We start from the raw sequence: 8,465 nt of genomic DNA on the forward strand, positions 1-8,465 counted from the left end.
AGCACCAAGACAGAGACTCCTCGAGAGTAATTAAGGCCCTAGTAGAAAATAAAACCAAGTACTGTCTATTTTCAGTCCTACCAGTTGACAGCAAAATCACTCAGCTTACCTCAAAAAAAACACGGCCTTCAGGAAGCATACGCTGAACCATGGAAGGCACATGGCCCAACACGAGGTGGGTGGCACAGGGACACTGGAACTGAAGGACCTGACTGAGGACTGTGAGGGGAAAGACCTTGAGAAACAGCAAGGAAAGAAAACACATGCTGTTGGTATCCCTCACCAACCTGGACTTTGGAAACCCTGTCCCGTAGAGGAGGACTTGTCTCCTCAGCTCTCCTGAGAATTCTGGTGCTTTGGTTATGGACAGAGTCCATGTTCAGAACAACTGAGTCAGGAGTATACCCTTGATGGGTAACCACACCATGGGACACAACGTTTTTGCAGGCAGTGGGGGAACAGCCTGGCCTCTGCTGGGAATTCCACCGCGAATGCCTGACCTTCAGTCGTCCCCTAAAAACAGCAGCGTGACTCGGGCACAGGATGTGGACGTGCAGTATCGTTTCCAGATGAGCCTGTGCAGAAAACAATGTTGGGTCAGCTCCAGCACAGCACCAGAAGAATGTGAAATGGTGATCACGACGTAAGTGAACTGTGCCATTTTGCGCAGAGACATAACGTAGCTAACCGTGCAGCTCAAAGCGTCACTGCTGGCACTGCCTGGCACATGCACCTTGTCACACTTTATAACGTCTGTGGGAAGATGCATTTTTCAGACACGTTTCTCGTCATTTTACAGTTTGGTGGTTCCCCAGCTCTACAGAGAGACTAACTGGGGCACGGACATGACTGAAATAGACTGCATGAGGATAGTTCACCATGTTTAGCATCACACTTGCAGTAATTTAATTTGTATTTCATTTCCAAAAATAGTTCTTAATTTCTTCTCATCACTTCAAAAACATCTTTGTGACAGAGCAACTCCTTAAAATATCCATCATCTATTTGCATGCCACTTTATTTAAATAAACTGTAGTGAATTTAAAGCTAGACTACTATATAGCATAATTCCTACTGATGCATGAAAAAATCTCAGATATGCTTTGCCTGCCTTTCTTCCCCTTTTGCACTCAGGTCCTGTAGCAAAGAGATTTGCTCAATGAGTTGCTCACAGACACATCTCTGTTTTGGGGAATAATATACACTTTTTACAGATATCATTTATAATTCAAACGTCAGCATTTGCATGACAAATTTCACATCTCTGAGTTACCCAGCCAGAAAAGATATGATATCACAACCCGTGTACACAAACAGGAGCGGAACAAGGCAGATTCCTCACATGATATCCCTACTCAGAAAGCTGTACACAAACTCCACAAATGATACAGATGCCAAATAGCCATGCATACCCTATGAGAGATTTAAAAATCTCAACATGAACTCTATAGAGTTAGTGAGTAAGTGAGTGGCTCCACTCTATGTGGTATTAAAAACTTTTTTTTTTTTTTTAAGTGGCAGAACTATAATTTCAATGAAGGGGCACACAGATCAATAAATTAAAGTGTTCTGGAACAGGCTGCCCAGGGAGGTTGTGGAGTCTCCTTCTCTGGAGATATTCAAGGCCCATCTGGACGCCTACCTGGGTAGCCTGCTCTAAGGAACCTGCTTTGGCAGGGGGGTTGGACCCGATGATCTTTCGAGGTCCCTTCCAACCCCTACAGTTCTGTGATTCTGTGATTCTGTGAATATTTAATAAAGTTAGATGAAGGCCCAGGAAAAAAATAAAAAAAGAAAAAAAAAAAAGAAAAAAAAAGACAAGCAGCCAAGCTCAAATGAGAACAAATCAGCCTGAAAAGGATGGACATGTGAATGATGCCCCTCCTCTCAGTGATCAGGTTGGATTCACCACAAAAACAGGTATCATTTTTAGCAGCCTCATAAACAAGCCTGATGCAAAGGCAGGGAAATGGGTGCAGACACCCTGGCAGCACCAGGCCCTATGCCCGCAGCATCACCTGCCTTACAGTTTACTTCACTTTATTTTAAACGAACATTTTCCTACTTGTGCAGTCACATTTTGCATAGTGGCAGAATAGCCAAAAGGCAGCACACGGTCGGTTTGCCCGCCGCTCCCTTTTTTGGGGGAGGGATGCGCGCTGGACCGTAAAGCAGAAGAGACATGCAAAATGCCCCGCGGCGTGCCCAGTCCTTCCCCTGTGCACCTCAGAGGGCACTTCTGGGTGATGCCAGCCCTCGGCACGGTCGTGCCTGCTCAGGCACAGCCGCGCTGAGAGCTGACACTGCAAAATCCAGCGCTGCAGAGGCGCCTGCTGCTGCTGCTGCTGCCGCCGCCACGCCAAGGAGAGCAAGGTGGAGATCAGGAAGCAACGCCGCCGCCGTCAAAGCAGTCGTCCCAGCAACGAGAACCACAAAACAAAACAAAATTATGAAGCTTCTGCTTCATAAGTTACCGGGTACTTTAGACGGGAAGTTGTGCTAATCCTAGTGAGGCTGTATTCAGCTGTTAGATGGCACAGAAAGTCCTGCAAGGGATTTTTTGGACTAAAGAAAACTTTTCCTGTGAAAAATGCAACTCTGCTTCTTTATAACTCCATTCCAGAGCCTACATAACATTGAATATCTGACATTTGTTCTTGTAAAGTAGGAGGCAAGTATATTTTCCAACCAGATTTGAAGCAAGTTGGCAAAAGATTTGTCTATAGCAAACCCTTAAAAATTGGGTTAATCAGCACTCTGACTCTTTCAATGCCGGTTGTTTTAACTGAGACAGTAACACCTAAAACCAAAGCTTAGCTAATCATTTTTAATTGTTTACATCATAAATAGAAACATATAGAAATATCAAGTTATTTAGCTGATTACAGCATGTGTGAGGTGGGTTATCCCATTAGTGGAAGAGATGAAAAAAAAAAAAGAATAAGAAATAAGCCTCTAATCATTCTCCTCCATGGACAGACCCTTTGAAAGAGAAACTGAAGTGGTCCCCAGGACTGGATAAATAAACAGAGGAGCTATTTGGAAAAGTTTCCAAGCCTTTCAATACCAGTGCATTGAAGTGGTCATGTCTCTGGTGAGACCCTCACCGGGCGTCTGGTCTTGAAGCGGGAGGCAGAGACGCACAGAGGCCCCATGGTACCTCAGGTGATGCCTTTTTCCTCCTGCCTGTCCCCGAAGGACACGAGACAAGCTCCTGCGGTGTGGCAGAGGAGTCGCCCAAGCTGCACCTTGCAAAGCAGCTACGGTCTGGTTGCCACCGCTCTGGCACCTGCATCGCCCCGTGTCCACCCTGCCAGCTTGAAACCTCCTTGCCTTGAAAAAGTCAGAGGTCCAAATCACACCGCAGTAACAGGGCTGAAGCCTTCAGTGCTGACTACTAAGAAAAGAGAAAAGGGAGATTCAGAAATCTGGGTGTAAACATTTACACACTGTTCCCGCTGGCCTGATGCCTTCTGATTCAATACCTTCACAGGCAGGGCTGAGCGGTGCCATCATGGGCAGAGCAGGCATTCGACTGCCAGCAGGGATGGGATGGTACTGCTGGGACTTTCCATGAAGTCAAGTATTCTTGGAAGAACCTCGAGATGACTCGGACACATCCTTCCTCCAGTGTCTGACAGGCAAAAGAGCCAAACCCTCTGCTCTGCAATCTCATTTTTGATGCACCAGAATAAAGTATTTAACTGAAGTTTGGGGTGAAGCTAGAGGTAAATGAGGTTACGGTGGCAGTTTTCTGAAAGAGTCAGGTCAGACTGTTACAGCAGTCACTTTTGTCCCTAGAGGCCTTAGGAATCAGGTCAGCAGCCGGAACCCTTCGCTAGCTGTCACATGCCCTGTGGTAGAGGGAGGACTCCCAGCTCAGCTCCTTCACATCCAGTTATGCTCCCAGCCAGAGGGGTGTTGGTTTGAGCAGAGTATTTTGGAAAGTAGCACATGCATGAACCCTGTCACAGCCTCCTGCACCCCAGAGGGATCCTGCCACCCAGCCACCATCACCTGCTGCAAACAACATTACTTTATTTCCTTTTATTTACCACAAGAAAACAGCCCGAAGTCCATCCAGTCAGAGCAAACTCGCACAGCTGCCAAGTTTTACCACATCCTGATAACCAGGGCAGGCACAGGGATCCTGCAATGAAGGATTTCCCCTCAGAAATAGTCACATGAAGCGTCTGAGAGGGCCTGGTGCTTGCGGCCACCCGAATGTTCAGATAACACAAGTCCCGCTGGGTCTGGGCACGCAGTGGGGATATGTAAACCAGGGGAAGGTGCTCCCCTTCCCTCTCAGTGCTTCAGCCTTACAGTGCCAGGGGGACACGGGTGTGGGTTTTAACTGCTCTGAACAGCTAAAAGGGAATGTGCTGCACGAGCAGGCTCTGGGCCACCACCAGGAAGGGACAGGTGGGACAGTGCCTGTGCACCGCTGCTCCCAGCTTGTTTCAGCCCATCAGAGCAGGAACCCCGCTTTTTCCACTTGTATCAAACCTAAATAGGGGGTTTAACATCACTGTCCAGCTTCTGTGTGGTAAAAAGCTTTTGGGGAAAGATGGGGCACTGGCACCACAAGGCAGCCCTGAGCGGCAGCACAACCAGCAGCCAACCCCCTGAAGGGAGCTCGGTGCTATGCAGTCACACTTTTCAGGTGGCTGAATGTCCAAGATCTGTTTCACCTGCTTTGCAGCTCTCATATTGCTTAAGTAAATCAACAGACAGCTTTATTCATGCACAGTTAAGAGGCTAGAAATAAAACTTCTGGGGTTATTCACAGAAGAAAAACTGAGGCCCAGAACCCTTACTGCAATGTGACCGCTTCTATCCTCCCGCCTATCGCACCCTGCAATTCAAAACCTGCAAGCAGCACAGCCTGCAAAATATTCTGTCCTGAGTCATTGAGCCAGAACAAAGCAGCATCTCCCAGGCTTCCTCTCCAACAACAAAAAAAGCAAGTCTAAGGAGTAAGAGATACCATGGGACAACAGCAAGGGCTTGCGTCCAGCCACCACATGAACTTTAGGGGTCTGTGTGTGTAGATTCCGCTTGAAATCTCATGGCAGCTCTCCTCAACAGGCAGATCCACAACCTTGCTGCGACCAGCATTTTGGAGCCACAGCACAGAGGGGCTGGCACTTCAGCATGCTGCTCAGTGATTTATTTTTTTTTTTTCACCTACTTAACTCCTGTAAATTTGTGACTGCTCAAGCAGGGCCGGCTCCAGGCACCTCCGCAGCATGTGCCTTCGCTACAAGCATCCATGGTCTCAAGCAACAGAGTTAGCACCAGGAGGAAGGCAGGGGCAGCTGGGGGCTGCCGCAGGCAGAGCTGAGGTGTGCGGGGCCAGGGGAGCACCCGCTGAAGAGCCCAGCACCGAAGCACCAGAGGCTGAGCAGAATCAGAGGCTGCTGAGGTTGTGGGTGCTGGCCCCCCAGAATTGCCTGTCCAACCACTGATTCCCTTCGGGGCAATGTTTCTCTTCTTGCTTTGCTATTACCTGATCTTTTAAAGCTGGGAGTGAGAGAGAAACGTGCGTGCTTGTTCCCACTTTCCCCAAGGGTAAGGGAAGCGATGCTAATGTGTGAAGGGCCAGGCCGGGCCTCGAACACAGCCCTGACGAGCTCTGGGCAAACCCAACAGAAAACGTCAGGTGGGAAACTACTGAAAGCTACTGCTGTGTCTGCCACGAGCTGGACCGAGCCTCCAGTCCTCACAACTCACCTGTGCGTTATTTACAGTGCTGGATCTCAGCTCTGCACCACAGATAACTCCATTTTTCCCCTTGACTCTGGCACTGTCCTCCCCAAAAGCATGACATCAAACAGCCCGGACCCCATTTCCCACTTTTCCCCAGCCTGTGGCACAAAAATGCTGGAACAAGCAACACATTTTACACGTCCCCCGACGCAATTAGCCACACGCTGTCAGTGGAGGGGCCGCATTGTCAGCCCCAGCTGGATGCAGCTAAGCTGATTTGTCCAGGCTGGCAAAGCTCCTCTTTTACAGGCCACGGTAGGTAGGTTTCACAGGCTCTGAGCCGATGAGGGCCTGCCGCAGCCCTGGCTGCCCCAGACTGGCAGCCCTGGGCCTGGGAGGGCTGCGCTGCTTTCTCAGATGGGCTGCCCGACGGAGCAGAAGGAGGTGGGCACTGGAGGAGACCCCGTGCTGGAGGTCTCCTTCTCCTCCTGCCCCGCCAAGCCGGCAAAAACTTTCGTGCCAGCACTGCAGGCCAGTATTTGCAAACTGCGCGCCACACAAACACAGGCGTAAGCACTGCTTGGTGCTGGCCAGGCGAAAATGCTTGCGCTCTTGTTAAGCGTCAGAAAGGGCACAAAGGGAGCATAAACTCGGCACACACGGGGCGCTCCGTGCCCAGCCTGCGCGCGTTCTCTGAAGGGCGCTGTCAAGAGAGAGGTGGTATTAGCAACAAAAAGGGGGAGAGAAGAAAAAGCTTTTTCCTCTTCCCGCCAAAAATTATGCGGCAGCAGGTCCACGGAGTGTCTGCCAGATGACCTGCTTGTCACACTCATAATTGCTTCCCATCTGGTGTCTGGAGTACACAAAGCCTGGCCGTTTGCCAGCGCAGGACGAGGCACAAACTGGCCTACTTCTGGTGCTGCAGGCCCTCCAGACACCGCCGAGGCTTGTTCCGTATGGCTCGGGAGAAGATGGCATTCACTTGTAAATCGCGGGCGGTGGATGCACCCGGCCGCCCTGCCCCGCCACTGCTTTGTGTCTGTGTATGAGTATGGTCTTCCTACAACTAGTTTTCTGGTTTTTGGTTGTTTATTTATTTATTTATTTATTTATTTAATTTTTAATTCTTGTTTTTATTTAATGCCTACTGCTGTACCTGCAGATAACTGAGCAAGCAGTCCTTACGCCACGGGACAGACCACTGGAAAGCAGTGTGCACAACGCGCAGTGCAGAGTGGTGTAGAGCTATGCTGGCCGTGCAACCACCAAACATCACTTTTATAGGCAGAGCAGCTAAGATTGAGCAACTGGCCGATAGTCAGCGAGGATGCGAATGCCGAGTAAGTAGCATTCTCCCACCCTGCAAGACAAAAGTGCCCGTTCCCCTCAGACTTTGGCACAGGACAGTGACAGGCCCGCATCGCTGCCAGCCAACACACAGCCCGTGCCCATCATGCTTGTGCTAAGGCTGATAACACCCATCTTCTCTGTAGTCAGAGGCTACAAAGACACACAAAAGCAGGAATCAGGTAAACAATCCTGGGGACTCTCTAAAAATAAACCTGTATAGAAGAAACCTGAATTTCTGTAAAAGGTAGTAGCCGGAAGACAAAATTCATTTTGTAACAGCAATAGTATCACTGGGCTCCTGCAGTCTAACAGCAGGCAACACTAGAAGAATACTATGGCTTCTGCACCTCACAAAAAGAAAAAAAGAAAAGAAAAAAAGAATAAAAACAGCAACAAAGCAGAAGAGAAAATGAAATTCAACCACCCAACCAATCCAGGCTGATACTGCAGAATGCCATACTGCACATCTGTTACTTCAGACGCAAACAGAAGCTGCTGTATTGATGTTTCTTCGTAACCACAGAGGTGTAACACAGCGGGTACAAGCACTCAGATTTTTGCTTTATGCAAAACTGCAACATTAGGTCTAAATGTCCAAAGCTGCTTCTAACACACGCTAGCAGAACTACAAAGACCCTATTGTTCCCCCCAGGCTGCAGGGCGAGAGTCCAACCCACTGGAGGGATAGGCTGCCCTTCTCCCGGGGAAGCCACACAGACCAGGTGTGCTGCAGCTTCAAGAGGGACCAATCTTTTGGCTCAGCTGGCACAGGAACGGTAACCCACAGCTCCCTAATGAAAGTAAGCATTTAAGCCTGCAAAGCTTAAGCTTATCCAAGGTCAAGGAAACTTAAGAGAAAAAAATTTAAGTGAGGTCTAGCATTAGAAGATACTAGTATGTTTACTGCCTCTGTACCGAAACTTTATCAGAATGCTTGCCACAAAAACTAGATGCCAGAATAAATTCCAGATTCAGAATACTTGTTGTCTGCATTGTGTAGGTGGAGCTTGGTCACACGTATGGTGCAGCTGTGGTCATGCCAGCATCCAGTGTTAAGGCTCTTCTTTCATGAAGCTTGATTCACTTACAACACTGCATCAATTTTAATTTGGTACAACTCCAGAGGAGTTTTCTTGTGTAAAACCAGCCTAGTAGCAGTAGGAACGGCTCGTTCTCATTATTCTATTCCTTAAAAGACCGTTTCTTACAAATACAGCCAGGCCCTCGAATAAAGCTTTCAGAGACTTCTTGTGTAACCAAACTGAGTGTTGCGGCATATTTCAAGTTTGGCTTACTGGCTGTCCGTCTGCTCCGGTTACTTTCACTGAGCAAGGTCAACACAGGAAAAACAGATTCGCCAGCACATCCTTAGAGAGACTTCACTCTCATCTACCTGTGCTTTGCCC

Source organism: Cygnus olor, chromosome 2 (genome assembly GCF_009769625.2).
Source record: "Cygnus olor isolate bCygOlo1 chromosome 2, bCygOlo1.pri.v2, whole genome shotgun sequence".
In the NCBI taxonomy this organism is placed as follows: Eukaryota; Metazoa; Chordata; class Aves; order Anseriformes; family Anatidae; genus Cygnus; species Cygnus olor.